General features: G+C 41.8%; 1 protein-coding gene across 29 annotated transcripts in view; it reads right to left on the reverse strand.

The window, feature by feature from the left end:
• Positions 1–15,080, reverse strand: part of SETD4 (SET domain containing 4) — a 459,131-nt gene that overhangs the window by 287,295 nt on the left and 156,756 nt on the right. The window lies entirely within an intron of this gene.

A 15,080-nucleotide genomic window follows, 5' to 3' on the forward strand; every position in this document is an offset into this window, starting at 1 on the left:
TGGCCATTCTGACTGGTGTGAGGTGATACCTCACTGTAGTTTTGATTTGCATTTCTCTAATAATTAGTGATGTGGAGCATCCTTTCATGTGTTTGTTGGCAATCTGTATATCTTCTCTGGAGAAATGTCTATTTAGGTCTTCTGCCCATTTTTGGATTGGGTTGTTTGTTGTTCTGATATTGAGCTGCATGAGCTGCTTATAAATTTTGGAGATTAATCCTTTGTCAGTTGCTTCATTTGCAAATATTTTCTCCCATTCTGAGGGTTGTCTTTTCATCTTGTTTATGGTTTCCTTTGCTGCGTAAAAGCTTTGAAGTTTCATTAGGTCCCATTTGTTTATTTTTGTTTTTATTTTCATTTCTCTAGGAGGTGGGTCAAAAGGATCTTGCTGTGATTTATGTCATACAGTGTTCTGCCTATGTTTTCCTCTGAGAGTTTTATAGTGTCTGGCCTTACTTTTAGGTCTTTAATCCATTTTGAGTTTATTTTTGTGTGGTGTTTGGGAGTGTTCTAATTTCATTCTTTTACATGGAGCTGTCCAGTTTTCCCAGCATCACTTATTGAAGAGGCTGTCTTTTCTCCATTGTATATTCTTGCCTCCTTTATCAAAAATAAGGTGACCATGTATATGTGGGTTTATCTCTGGGCTTTCTATCCTGTTCCATCGACCTATATTTGTTTTTGTGTCAGTACCATACTGTCTTGATTACTGTAGCTTTGTAGTATAGTCTGAAATCCGGGAGCCTGATTCCTCCAGCTCCGTTTTTCTTTCTCAAGATTGCTTTGGCTATTCGGGGTCTTCTGTGTTTCCATACAAATTGTGAAATTTTTTGTTCTAGTTCTGTGAAAAATGCCATTGGTAGTTTGATAGGGATTTCATTGAATCTGTAGATTGCTTTGGGTAGTATAGTCATTTTCACAGTGTTGATTCTTCCAATCCAAGAACATGGTATATCTCTCCGTCTGTTTGTATCATCTTTAGTTTCTTTCATCAGTGTCTTATAGTTTTCTGCATAGAGGTCTTTTGTCTCCTTAGGTAGGTTTATTCCTAGGTATTTTATTCTTTTTGTTGCAATGGTAAATGGGAGTGTTTCCTTAATTGCTCTTTCAGATTTTTCACCATTAGTGTATAGGAATGCAAGAGATTTCTGTGCATTAATTTTGTATCCTGCAACTTTACCAGATTCATTGATTAGCTCTAGTAGTTTTCTGGTAGCATCTTTAGGATTCTCTACGTATAGTATCATGTCATCTGCAAACAGTGACAGCTTTACTTCTTCTTTTCCGATTTGGATTCCTTTTATTTTTTTTCTTCTCTGATTGCTGTGGCTAAAACTTCCAAAACTATGTTGAATAGTAATGGTGAGAGTGGACAACCTTGTCTTGTTCCTGATCTTAGAGGAAATGGTTTCAGTTTTTCACCATTGAGAATGATGTTGGCTGTGGATTTGTCACATATGGCCTTTATTATGTTGAGGTAAGTTCCCTCTATGCCTACTCTCTGGAGGGTTTTTATCATAAATTGGTGTTGAATTTTGTCAAAAGCTTTTTCTGCATCTATTGAGATGATCATATGGTTTTTCTCCTTCAATTTGTTAATATGGTGTATCACATTGATTGATTTGTGTATATTGAAGAATCCTTGCATTCCTGGGATAAACCCCACTTGATCATAGTGTATGATCCTTTGAATGTGCTGTTGGATTCTGTTTGCTAGTATTTTGTTGAGGATTTTTGCATCTATGTTCATCAGTGATATTGTTGGCCTTCCTTAATCAATTGAAACTGACTAGAGGCCAGGCAAGAAATACAAACAAGGCTTTATTGGGGCCGCTGCTGCAGCAAGGGGGAGCAAAAACAAGTAACATGTTCCCTTACTCGCTCCCCAAGGGAGGAGAAGCTGGTTCCTCATATGGGATGAGGGTAAGGGCGGGTTCAGTGTTCCTCATATAGGATGAGGGTAAGGGTAGGTCAGGGGGTCGGGCCAGAGGAGTGGCTTAGGGGTTTGCCCACCCCTTTGGTGGTGTGTACAGGGGTATGCACAATACCCTGCTTTTGCTCCCAGTACTCTGTTTTTGCTCCCAGCTCTTCAGAAGTGGCAGTTGGGTTTTTGGTCTTTTTCTTTCTTTTTGTCCATAATTTGCCCCAACTGCACATGGACGCAGTTATTTTTAGTCCCTTATAGTTTCTTTGTATTTTGTTGCTTGAGAAGACGTTTGTCCAGGTGCAAGCATGCCGCAAAGTGTCCCAGGTCCCAGCCTTTCTCAGGGTTACCAATTCACAGTCTGACAGAGTACTCCTATCATGGGCATTTTTAAAAAGCTAACCAGGGGCTCAGGTATGCACATCTTGATGGTGAGATCCTTTGATTCAAGCTCTTCGTTTTGCTGCTGGGAAAGCCAGGCCCATGACATTAAAAGGTTTGCCCAAAGACACATGGCTATGAAGGAAGCCTCCAACATGACACGGATGCTCAAACAGCTCTGACCTTTGCTCTAGGTCTAAAGGAGGGAAATCACTTCCTGTTTATTAATTCCTCTTAGGTAAACAATCATTTAGTTCTCTCGTTGGTAACAACTTCTCTCCTTACTAAAGAAGACTTCATGGCAGAGCCAGCTAGGCTCAAAAGAGGGAACAGCATTTGACTATGAACAGGTGGAAGCGAGGCTGTTCCAGGCAGCAGAAACAAAGGCATAGAGGTGGAACTTTCTGAGGTACATAACAGGTCACAGAGTAAGTGGTTCCTTGGAGTGGAGCACAGGCAGATGAAAATGATTTAAACAATTGTATCCTTGTAACTATTTTTCAAAAGTAATTACCCTCTCATTACATTAATACATATACAGAGATATAAGTCCCATCATGTGTAATTCTATCTAATTGTACCTTCAAGAAGTCTCCATCCCAAAACATTGAGGGGTAATCAAGTTTTGCTCATCATAGAAGGTAGATCGTAGAAGGTAAAGAAGAATTTACCAATCATTGGAGTTCTTCATAAAAGGCATGAGCTGCCGGGACTTCCCTGGTGGTCCAGTGGTTAAGAATCTGCTAATCGTAGGAGGTTTTGCTAATCATAGGAGGTAGATTTCATGTAAAGAAGAATTTACCAATCACTGGAGTTCTTCATAAAAGGCATGAGCTGCCAGGACTTCTGTGGTGGTCCAGTGGTTAAGAATCTGCCTTCCAATGCAGGGGACGTGGGTTCGATCCCTGGTCATGGAATTAAGATCCCACATGCTGTGGGGCACCAAAGCCCACGTGCCCCAAGTACAGAGCCCACAAACTCTGGAGCCCGCACGCCACAACTAGAGAAAAGCCCGCACGCTGCAACAAAGAGCCTGCATGCCACAACTAAGACCCGATGCAGCCTAAATAAATAAATTAAATCAATCAATAAATAAACACAACTGCAGGATAAGTTAAAAAAAAAAAAAAGGCATGAGCTGCCAACAAAGTAATGAGCTCCCCATTGCTTGATGCATTCAAGAGGGGGCTGGATGACCACCTGACTGGAAGGTCAGAGAGATTTTTGCTTTGGTGGGAAGTTGGCAGGAGGACATTTAAGGAGTCTTCCAAGCAGAACAGGTGTGGTCTTTGGGTTAGAACTAAGGATCCTCCTGAGTTTAACTCCAGCTCTGCTCCTTAGCAGCTGGGTGACTTGGCAAAGTAGCAAACTTCTCTGTGCCCCAGTTTCCTTCAAGATAAAGTGGGAATAAATACCAGTACCTACTTCTAGGGTTGCTGCAAGAATTAAATGAGTTCATCCATATCAAGTGTCTGAGACATAAACAATGCTTGGTAAATGTTGGTTGTCGTTCTTGTTATGGAATTGTTATTATTGCTGGTACTCTGAGATCTCAGCCTCTTTCACTCTCCAGCATCATGAGGCCCCATAAGTAGATGCTACTGAAGTATACACCCAGCCAGATGTATACTGGCTGATGCCACTGAAGTGGCTACACAACACAATGTGACATCCATCCAAGCACAAACCGTGTACCAAATACCCAGTTTCCTTCTAATCGTTCCTTTTCGTCTTTCTTTTTTTAATTAAAAAAGTTCTTATGGGGCTTCCCTGGTGGCGCAGTGGTTGAGAATCTGCCTGCCAATGCAGGGGACACGGGTTCGAGCCCTGGTCTGGGAAGATCCCACATGCCGCGGAGCAACTGGGCCCGTGAGCCACAATTACTGAGCCTGCGCGTCTGGAGCCTGTGCTCCGCAACAAGAGAGGCCGCGATAGTGAGAGGCCCGCGCACCGCGATGAAGAGTGGCCCCCGCTTGCCGCAACTGGAGAAAGCCCTCGCACAGAAATGAAGACCCAACACAGCCATAAATAAATAAATAAATAAATAAAAATTAAAAAAAAAAAAAAAAGTTCTTATGAAGCAAAAAGAACGGTGAGACTCAGGTTTAAACAACTGGATTAATTTCTAATTACGTTAACACATAGCAATGTAATTCCCATTATGTGTGAGTCTATCTTATTAGTTGGAATTCCAATGTTTTTCCACCCTCAACCCTTTGAAAAGCACTTCTGGTGGGGAGAGTGGAGACTCAGGGAAGGGACCCTTCCTGTGTTCCCACCCTGGCTTCCTGGTGCTGCATTTTTTGGGAAAGTTTCCCTTGAACTTCTATGCACCTCATTCTATCCCCCTGCAAATTTACAAACAGAGCACCTTTGTGAGCCCAAGACTGAGGCAGGGAGAGAGCACAGAGAAGGTCTGTCAAGCCAAACAAGTTGATTCATGTGCAAAAATCCCCCAATTGCGTTTACAGATTAAATTGGAAAAACTTCAGCTGCTTCTGGTTGAAAATTCCACTGAAACCCTTTACTGTCTGTGCCTGTAGCACATACAATTCCCAGTGCCTGCACAATAGTCTACACGTGCAAACGCATATGATCAGAGGTAAGTGAGTAGCATGTGGCTTCAAGATGTCTGTGTCATCTGACGGCCTATGGTTTCCTGCATATTTGCTATGTAAACACATCCCTATCTATTATCGTGCTGTAGCCCACAAACTTTAACAAGGTCTGCGGGGTGGGGCACTTGAATTTTGAACTTAGCAACACTAGATGCTTGAATGCATCAAGCAATGGGGGGGACTTACTTTGTTGGCAGTTCATGCCTTTTAATGAAGAGCTCCAATGATTGGGAGGGAATAGTTATAGATCTGCACTGTCCTATGTGACAGCCACTAGCCACTTGTGGCTTTTGACACTTGAAATATGGCTAGTCCAAATTAAGATGTGCTATAGGTATTAAATGCACACCAAATTTCAAAGATTCAGTACCAAAAAAGAGTCAAATAACTCATTACTAACTTTTTGTGGTATTTTTTATTGAAGTATAGTTGAGTTACAATGTTGTGTTACTTTGAGGTGTACAGCAAAGTGATTCAGTGATACATACATACATATATATGTATGTATATATATATATATATATATATATATATATATATATATATATAAAATATGTTCTTTTTTATATTATTTTCCAGGATAGGCTATTACAAGATATTGAATACAGTTCCCTGTGCTATACAGTAGGTTCTTGTTGGTTTTCTATTTTATATAGTAGTGTGTATATGTTAATCCCAAACTCCTAATTTATCCCTCCCCCCATAATAACTTTTTAGATTGATCATATATGTTACAATGATAAATTGTCTATACTGTATTAAATAAAATGTTCTTAAAATGTCATTTGTTTTTACTTTTTTAATGTGACCACTAGAAAAATTTAAATTGCACACAGGGCTCACGTTATATCTTGACTGTACCGTGTTAACTCAGAGTATTTATTAAAATCAGAATCTCATAGAAGTGGCCCAGGAATCTGCACGGTTAATAAGCATCCAGATGATTGAGATCACTGCCATTTGGGGACCCTTGACATAGCAGGCAGTGATGTGGACCATGAGTCATAACACCTGGATTCTAAACTTGATTCAAGTTCCTCCTCATCAACAGAATGAAGGTCTTGGATTAGACCTAGAAAGTCATATGGCTTAAGGCTTCCAATCCCATTACCCACTGATTATACATCCATCGACCCATAAGATCCCCAGAGACTGACTGGACCCAAATGGTTAACAACTTCATGCCATTTTTAACCTTATGAACTATTCATTTCATTCCTCCAAGAGGACTCTGACAAAAGATGTTAAACCAGTCGTCAGAACTTTTAAAATTCATCCTCCAAACAGCAAAAGGGTTTTCACTGGGGAAAAGAAATGACCCCTTCAAAATATTTCTAAAAGTAACCAATGAAATAAGTGAGCAAGGCCATGTGGTTTTGGAGAAGGAAAGATAGGAAGCAGAGAAGGAAGTGGGTAAGATCCACCCCCATCTAAACCCTGAGTGCACTTAGGGTAAGGGTGCGGGAGAGTCTCCAGATCCCTGGCTACAGAGCACACTAGCAGGTGGGCTTTAGATTTGAGATGATAGAATTTCAAATAAATGTTGGCTGACTCGTGTGTGAGGACAAAGTCCACCAGACTGCCTAAAAGGAAAAGATCCTGGTTTGAACCTTTTCCTTAATCAATGTAAGAATCCTCACTTTCCTCCATCACTTTATTAACACAAAAAAGAAAGGCGTAAAGGGCCAGCAACAACTGGTCAATGCAAGGATCTTCTATGGCTGGGAATATCCAGCACACATGGAAAGATTGTTTTCTCCACTAAATAATAATGATCCAAGACACAGGGCTGTGACAGTAGATGCCATGCTGAATATCAAACACTTGTAGAAGAGATCAATTCCTACATCTGGCTTTGCTAAGGGCTCTCACATTTTCAGCCTCAGACCTTCCTAGATTACATTTTCGTGTTAGTTAGATTCTCAAGCTTGACCTAAGTGTTGGTTCCTTCCCACATTCATTAAACTGGGGCTGGCCTGCCCCACAAGACCTTTACCACTCCAGCCAGACGATTCTTGCCATCAGACAAGAGGAGGAAGACAAACAAACTTATAAGAAGTGAAATAAACTGAACTGGGACCCAAATTATGAGCTAGCACCATGAATAAACACACACAGAGATTCCAGGTAAACTGTGGTTCTGTTTACAGTGGAACAGGACGTTCTTTCCTGGGACATCTCCTCCTAGCTTACCTGATTAGCAGCTCCACGTTCATACGATCCCCTTCTCAAAAGTTTTCTTTGCTGCATAGGCAGATAATGGTTTTTTGCACCAGATAAGCTTAGTTAAACAGAGGCAGGGTGATCTAGGTAATCAGCTACATACATTGCCAAAGAAGACCTCTAATAATATCACCAACTGCTATGGCCATCACCTCTTCCTCTGCACAGAAAACAATGAATAGTATCCTTTCTGCTGTCCTTGGATCCCTGCACAGAAAACAATGAATAGTATCCTTTCTGCTGTCCTTGGATCCCAGCACAGAGAGGATCATCTGGCTATGATTAAAGTACTGGTGGTAGAGATGCCGGGTCACCAGGAACCTAGGTTAATGAGCAGCCAAAAAGCCTCCTGGAAGAAGTTGGCCCAATAACTAACTCTTGGTCACCAGCAGAAGTGATTCTGAGTAGACCTTGATGCTTGGTCTGAGCCCAACTCAGCCCAGCCCAGTCTGCCATCTACAGAGGTTGTAACTGAAAACAGAAGTTGTCTTTCACAGAAGCTATCTAAGGCAAGGAGGCTCTGCTTCAGTTACCCTTCAGGAAGTACAAGACCAGGTGAAACAGGAATTCTCTCCACAGAAGACCACATCGATGTGGCTCTTAAGGGCTCTACCATATATATCAGCAGCACAAGCAGAAGAAATGGCACCCAAGGGAGGGGACCTGGGAGGGGAGGTGGCCCTTGTTCCTGGGGGTAGTGTCGCTCTCCAGGAGACTTGGGTGGCACTGGAGAAGTCTCTGTAGGCAACTACCCATCTTCAGAGGAATAAAATGGCAGCTGTCACATGGTAACTAAGCCTGTGAGTAATTGGGAGGAAGGTTTCTGAGGGTCAGGCTCCCATAAAAAAGCAAGAAAAATATCGTCTATACAAAATTAAACCTCTTTTTAAACTCCACAAGTTGTGTGGTCTTAACAAATTCAAAACTTTTCTGGGACGCCAACACTGTAGACAAACTGAAAGGCTGTGGGTTCCTCCAAAGGGCAGCTCAGAGATCTCTTCTGCTGTGATCTCCTTTTAGGATTAGGCAACTTAGCTGGTTTAATCTGAAATTTAAGGGAACTGAAAGATAAACCTCTCAGGTGAGTAAATGGGATGCAGAACAGAGATCATTAGCTGTCATGAGAAACCAATGCCAAAGGCGTTAGGCCCGTGGGTTCCACCTGTCCAGAGGATGGCCAGCTTCACAAAGGAAACAGGCGAGTATTTGATTCTGGGGTCATAAAGATGTGGATTCAAGTCCCAGCTCTGCCACTTGTGAATATTATAAATTTTAACAAATTAGGTGACCTCTCTGCACCTTGGACACCTCAACTATCAAATGGGGATTCTAATAAATATCTTGCAGGACTTTTTTGAAGGTTAAATAAAATATATAAAGCCCCTAATGGAATGCTTGGCATATCAGAGTTGCTTTTTTTAAAAAAGTAGCAATTACTATTAACCAGCCAATTCTAAACAACATCCTTTATACATAAAGAAACAAACTTATGGTTACCAGGGGGAAGGGGAGGGGAATAAACTGGGAGACTGGGATTGATGTATACACACTACTATATATAAAATAGATAACTAATAAGGACCTACTGTAGAGCACAGGGAACTCTATTCAATACTCTGTAATGACCTATATGGGAAAAGAATCTAAAAAAGAGTGGATATATGTATATGTATAACTGATTCACTTTGCTGTACACCTGAAACTAACACAACAAATAAATAAATAAAAGCATGAAAACAAATTAGAGATTGATTCCACTGATGGAGGTTCAGGAACAGTAAGTGTGTTTATAAAGCCATGGAATTTGAGAGATAAAATCTCCAGATTACATGGTCCAACCCCCTTATTTTTTGCATATGGAACTGGGGCTGTTAAGTGTCAAACTAAGGCCACACAGTCAATGGGGGACAGACTAGAACCAAAATCCATGCTTGGCTACTGTTGTGGGTTGAATTGTGTTCCCCAAACAAGACATGTTGGAGTCCTAACCCCAGTACTTCTGAATGGGACCCTATCTGGAGATCAGGCCTTGACAGAGGAAATCAAGTTAAAATGAAGTCATTAGGGTGGACTCTAATCCAATATAACTGGTGCCCCTAGAAAAAGGGGAAATTTGGACATAGAACAGGGAGAACACCATATGAAGACTGGAGTTATACTACCACAAGTCAAGAAACTACCAGAAGCTAAGAGAGAGGCCTGGAAGAGAACTTCCCTAGAGCCTTCAGAGGGAGCATGGCCTTACCAATACCTTGGTCTTAGACTTCCAGCCTCCAGACCTATGAGACAATAAATATCCATTGTTTAAGCCACACAGTTTTTTTTCATTGCAGTATAGTTTATTTACAATGTTGTGTTCATTTCTGCTGTTCAGCAAAGTGATTCAGGTATACATATATATACATTCTTTTTTTTATATTATTTTCCATTATGGTTTATCATAGGATACTGAATATATTTCTCTGTGCTATATAGGACCTTGTTGTTTATCCATTCTATATATAATAGCTTACATCTGCTAACCCCAGCCTCCCACTCCATCCCTCCCCCACCCCCTCCCCCTTGGCAACCACAAGTCTGTTCTCTATGTCTGTGAGTCTGTTTCTATCTCTTGGGTATGTTTATTTGTGTCATATTTTAGATTCCACATATAAGTGATATCATATGATATTTGTCTTTTTCTTTCTGACTTACTTCACTTAGTATGATAATCTCTGGTTGCAACCATGTTGCTGCAAAAGGCATTATTTCATTCTTTTTTATGGCTGAGTAGTATTCCATCGTATATACGTACCACATCTTCTTTATCCATTCGTCTGTCCATGGACATTTAGGTTGTTTCCATGTCTTAAGCCAATCAGTTTTTGATACTTTGCTAGGCAGCCCTAGTAAACTAAAACAGCAACTTCCCATACACAAAGCCATCATACTAGTCATTTTCAAGTTCTGCTATGTAGGACCCCAGGGACCCTGGCAGACAGTGATATGCTGGTAAATGTTTAATAAGTGGGTCTCAGGAGGAGGTGAGAGGAGACCTGATGTGTGGTATTTGTCAAGTTCCATGGTGTAACTACTCTCACCCTGGTTAATTTCAAGCTACCCATGTGAGATCAGTGAATGCAGAGGTGGGAAGAGCTGTAGCACCATCAGCTCTCATGAGCCAGGATATGCCCCCTGGGAGGCAACACAGGGGCTGCCATGGGACAAGGGAAAAACCAAAGAGGCAGACCAAAATAAGCCCTGTATGTATGGGAGTAATGCTACTCAAAGGTGTGAAACCATTGCAGTAGATCATGATCCTCAGAGGAATACATCCAACTTCTATTTTCAACCTGCAGTTCCAGTTAAGTGTCTGCAACCTTCACCAACCTCTGGAGCCCCAGGTTAAGTGTCTGTCCAAGGGCTTTAGCGGCCACCCCAAAGGGTTTTTTGTCAGAGGTCACCCTCCTCATTCCTGGCCTCTACTCCCTGCCCATTAGAGGTCATGCAGCTTTTCACTGACCTAGAGATGAATATCAAAAAGAATATCTTTCTTTCACATTCACCAAAGGGCCAAATTCTTTACCAAAAAAAATATCTCTTTAGGGAAATAATTCTAGAACAATCTATTCACAGATTCTGAGTCCTTAATCTAGCTGTCCAGTGTGATAGAACTGAGACACTGTGAAAAGGTTTCCTCTTACTGGGCCTGTTCTCCAGGTCGATGCTTTTTAATAATAACGTTGATGTCTCGAGCCTTCACAGACCTGTTCAACCAACAAGACTTGGCATTTCTGGTCATTTTATTTAAGTTTCTTTGCCAAGATGACGGATGTATCTCACAGTTCAACTGTCTCTAACATAATAAATATATAGACTCAGCACAACAAACAATAATGGTGAAAATAGCACAGTAGAAAGAGCGCTGGCTTAGGAAAGAATTCCTGTGTTCTAGAACCAGCACTGTTGTTCATGAGTGTTATGAAGTCTTTTCACTTTTCAACCTCTTTATCTGCAAAAGGAGGGAATGGGTAGTACTAATCTCTGCACAGGTGTGTCGTGTGGCTCGAATGAGATGCCAAACACGTTAAACACATTATCATTTGTGTTTTCCACTTACCTGCTTTGTTCTAATGATTTAGGTAAAAGGGTTTATATGATTGATTAATATGAGACAGCATTCAAAGTTTCACAGTAACTTTCATTGTAAAAAGCAAACTAATCAAGAAAAAAGTAATTCCAAAAGTACTACTTTTTTGTTTAGTTTGAGAGATTACAACAAGATCATTTCTTTTTAAAGGTGAGTATTTTCTTTAGGAGTGTGTTCCGACCACCATGCCTTCCAGCCACATCATCACTAGCTCCAGCACACCTGGGCATGTTAATATGTGGGATACCTCAGGTGATAGCTCACCACAGTAAATGACAGCTTGAGGCCCAGGAATAAGCACTGAAATGGACAACAGAAAGTATAGAGAAAACTCCAGAAGAACGAGGAACCCATCTCTCTCTTCTCATTTGGTATATTTCCCTGTGTACGTGCGCGTGCGTGTGTGCGTGTGTTCTCCCAGATTGTCTCAAGCAAACTGAATCACCAGCAACTCAGAGTCCAGCGGGCTGACCTCTTGCTGCAGAGCAAAAACTGCAATGCACAGGGTTTTTTGGTTTTCCTACAAGGAAAGAATGAAGAAGATGGCGCGGATGTATCGTTAGAATGCTGTTGTTTAAAGGAGAGAAAGAAATCAAATGAAAGAGTCCCAGGTTCCCTGTCTGGGGGAAAAGAGGAATAACAAGGGGAATGTAATAGTAAAAATTAATAACAATAAAAATAATAATAAAATTACTGTTGGCGCCAAGAGACTCTCATATTCCACTCCAATTCTAAAATTGGAAATAAAAAACTGGAGTGCCACTAAGGCAGGGACTGTAGGTTTGTGAGTTACACGCTTCAAGCTGCATGTGACTTCACCAAGAGAGTAAAGGCAAAGGCCCTAGAAGACACAGTGAGGGCCCCCACGATGGGAGGGAGATGGGGAAGGCTCAGGAAAACTCAGCAAAGGTAGTCACAACTATGGGCGCCAAGAAGAGGATGGAAAGAACAAATTCCCATCAAAGGCAAGGTAAGAGGGTGCTTTCTACAAGAAAAGGTGGTCACTGTGCCAGATGTTGGAAAGAAATTAGGGAAGAGAGACAGAGGACCGAGATACAGCCAATAGTTTTGTCAATAAGGTAGCCATTAGGATTCCTTGGTGGCATATTTGTAATAGAGTGGTGGGGACAGGAGCAACTAGTTGGACAGTCACTTATAATTACACCTTATGTTGCCTCTAACCATACAAAAGTAAAGAGAGACTCGACTTGAGAAGGCAGATTAGCAAAACTAGGAGACGATACGGTAGGGAAATCTTCAATCCAAACAAACGTGAGATATGGGGGTATGAACTGTATGGACAAAGGCTGGTTAATTGCAGTGGGATGGAAGAGATTTGAAGGGACCCAACCTAGAACATGAAGGAGTCACTGGGGTGGGGATAGGGTAGAAGGGACTTGGGGGCAGGCCGACCCAGCCTCCGAATCCAGTTCCGCAAGAAGGGCCCAGGGTCCAAAGGGGTTGGCAACAGCCAACCACGAGTCATCCAGGGGGGCAGACAGCGTGGGGACAGGTGAAGGAAGGGAGCAATCTGTCCACGTGGTGAACTGTAAAGTTTTCCAACAAATAAACTAAACCAGGAGCAGGAAGGAAGCAGGAGCAGGAGCTACTCAAGGAGGTGGGGAGAAAGACAGCCAAACAGCATCAGAGAATCAGGACAGATAAATGGGATCCCGCCAACGGACCATGATTCAGGGGCAAGACACCAGTCCCTGGGGAGGATGGGCAAGGGCAAACAGAAGGGGCCCATCCAAACAGGAGTGGGCGGATTGAGTACCGGGCAGATTCCTAAGGGAGGGATCGGGGCCCTGTCGCTGCGTGGAAGCCAGTGGCAGACCTGGATGTAAAGCAGATCTGGAAGGGCAGACAGAGGGACCGGTTGCAGCCCGGAGTGCTGAGCCAAAACCCCCTCAGCTCCTTCCCCTAGTGCGGCAGAAAGGGCCTAGACCTGAGGCTCAGGAGAGCCCAGTTTCATCCAAAAGATCTCAGCAGAAGAGGGCCACCAAGGATGAGAATCAGGCAGGGGCGAGAGAAGGGATGTTTTAAGATACAGTGGGCCTCATCTTAGAAACAGGAACAGAAAAGGAAGACGGTAAGGGAGAGTCTAGAGATAGTCATGAAGAGTATTTTATGGGGAGGAGATCAAAGAAGATATGGGAAGGAATCAAATTCCCAAAGAATGCGTGCCCTTGCTCCCCCCAGGCCTAACCAGTCACAGACCCAGAGATATCATAGAACAATCATACATCAAACACGGTGCACCCTGGAATCACACCAAACTGGAGTCTGATCTGCTGTGTGAGGTCCAAGGAATCATCTCTAGATTGTAAAGACCGATAAATACCCACACGAGTCCCCATAAGAGGTTATGAGGGCTCCTTCTGCAGAAATCAGTTTTTCTCAGTGCCCCCTCACCTATTCTGAGATCCTTTTATGGTTCTAACTGAAGGCCAAGAAGTGAGTTTGAGAACTTCACACAGGACAAGGTAACCCCGTTCCTTCTCCTACGAGCTTGCCAGCTCCTCCCAGCGGCTGGTTTCAGTTTCACGACTCTTCTTGTTCAGGATAATAGCTAAGGTGCCTTTCAGTGAGATGACTGAAAAGGGAGATCTCTTCCTAGCCAAACAAAGGCTTCCAAATCATCAATTCCTATTTTAAACTTTTTAAATGAACCCAAACTCTTAAGTACTAACAACAACTGTTTAAAACTTTCTGACTTTAGGTTGTCCCCTTAAAAACTGTATGCTTGATAAGTGAAGTAAGTCAGACAGAGAAAGACAAATTTCATATGATATCACTTATATGTGGAATCTAAAAAAAGATACAAATGAACTTATTTACAAAACAGAAATAGACTCACAGACATAGAAAATAAACTTATGGTTACCAAAGGGGAAAGGGGGAGAGGGATAAATTGGGAATTTGGGATTAACAGATTCACGCTACTATAAGATAGATGAACAACAAGGACCTACTATATAGCACAGGGAACTATATTCAATATCTTGTAATAACCTATAATGAAAAAGAATCTGAAAAGTTTTATATATATACACATATATATGTATATAACCTGAATCATTATAAATCAACTATTCTTCAAATTTTTAAAATTGTACGTTGGGTTTTCCTTTAAGGGGAGAATATTTTGGATTTGCTTTTGTCAGCTTCCAAGGAAGGATCTGCACCTTTACATTAATATCTTAACCAAAAGAATAAAACATTGTGATACCTCAGCTGCTGAGTCCAGGAAGCTGGGGATTGCTGAGGAATAATCCAGAGAGAACTTTCAGAGGACGAGGAACTAGCACCTGGCAGTCTCCCGTTTCTTTCAAGAGATTAAATCATACCTCCCCAGGTAATCAGACTGACCTTAATAAAAGTTCTCAGTAAAGAAATGCGGAGGACACCTTGACCCAAAACTCTCTGGCCCATGTGTCAGGAATGTGGCAGAGGTAAGTGAGGACAAGATTGGTTCCCAACTGTGGTTTATTTTCAAATCCAGTAAAACGTGGGTCATTTGCAAATTCCAGTAAAAACAATTCAAACATGAAGTTCCTGGGACTTCGGTACACGTATTTTTGTTTGCATCCTCTCTTTTTTCCCCTCAATGTCATGTGTGAGATGCCTGAATGTAGACTCTTCTTTTTTTTACTCAGTAAATGTATTTATTTACATGGGCTCGAACAAGACACACAGGCATCCAAAACAAAGGAGATAATGAGATACTCATATTTCTTAAATCAATACAGATGATGTTTTGAAAACATGATTTAGCTACTGGGAATATTTGAGTTCTTGATAA

Source organism: Balaenoptera ricei, chromosome 4 (genome assembly GCF_028023285.1).
Source record: "Balaenoptera ricei isolate mBalRic1 chromosome 4, mBalRic1.hap2, whole genome shotgun sequence".
NCBI lineage: Eukaryota > Metazoa > Chordata > Mammalia > Artiodactyla > Balaenopteridae > Balaenoptera > Balaenoptera ricei.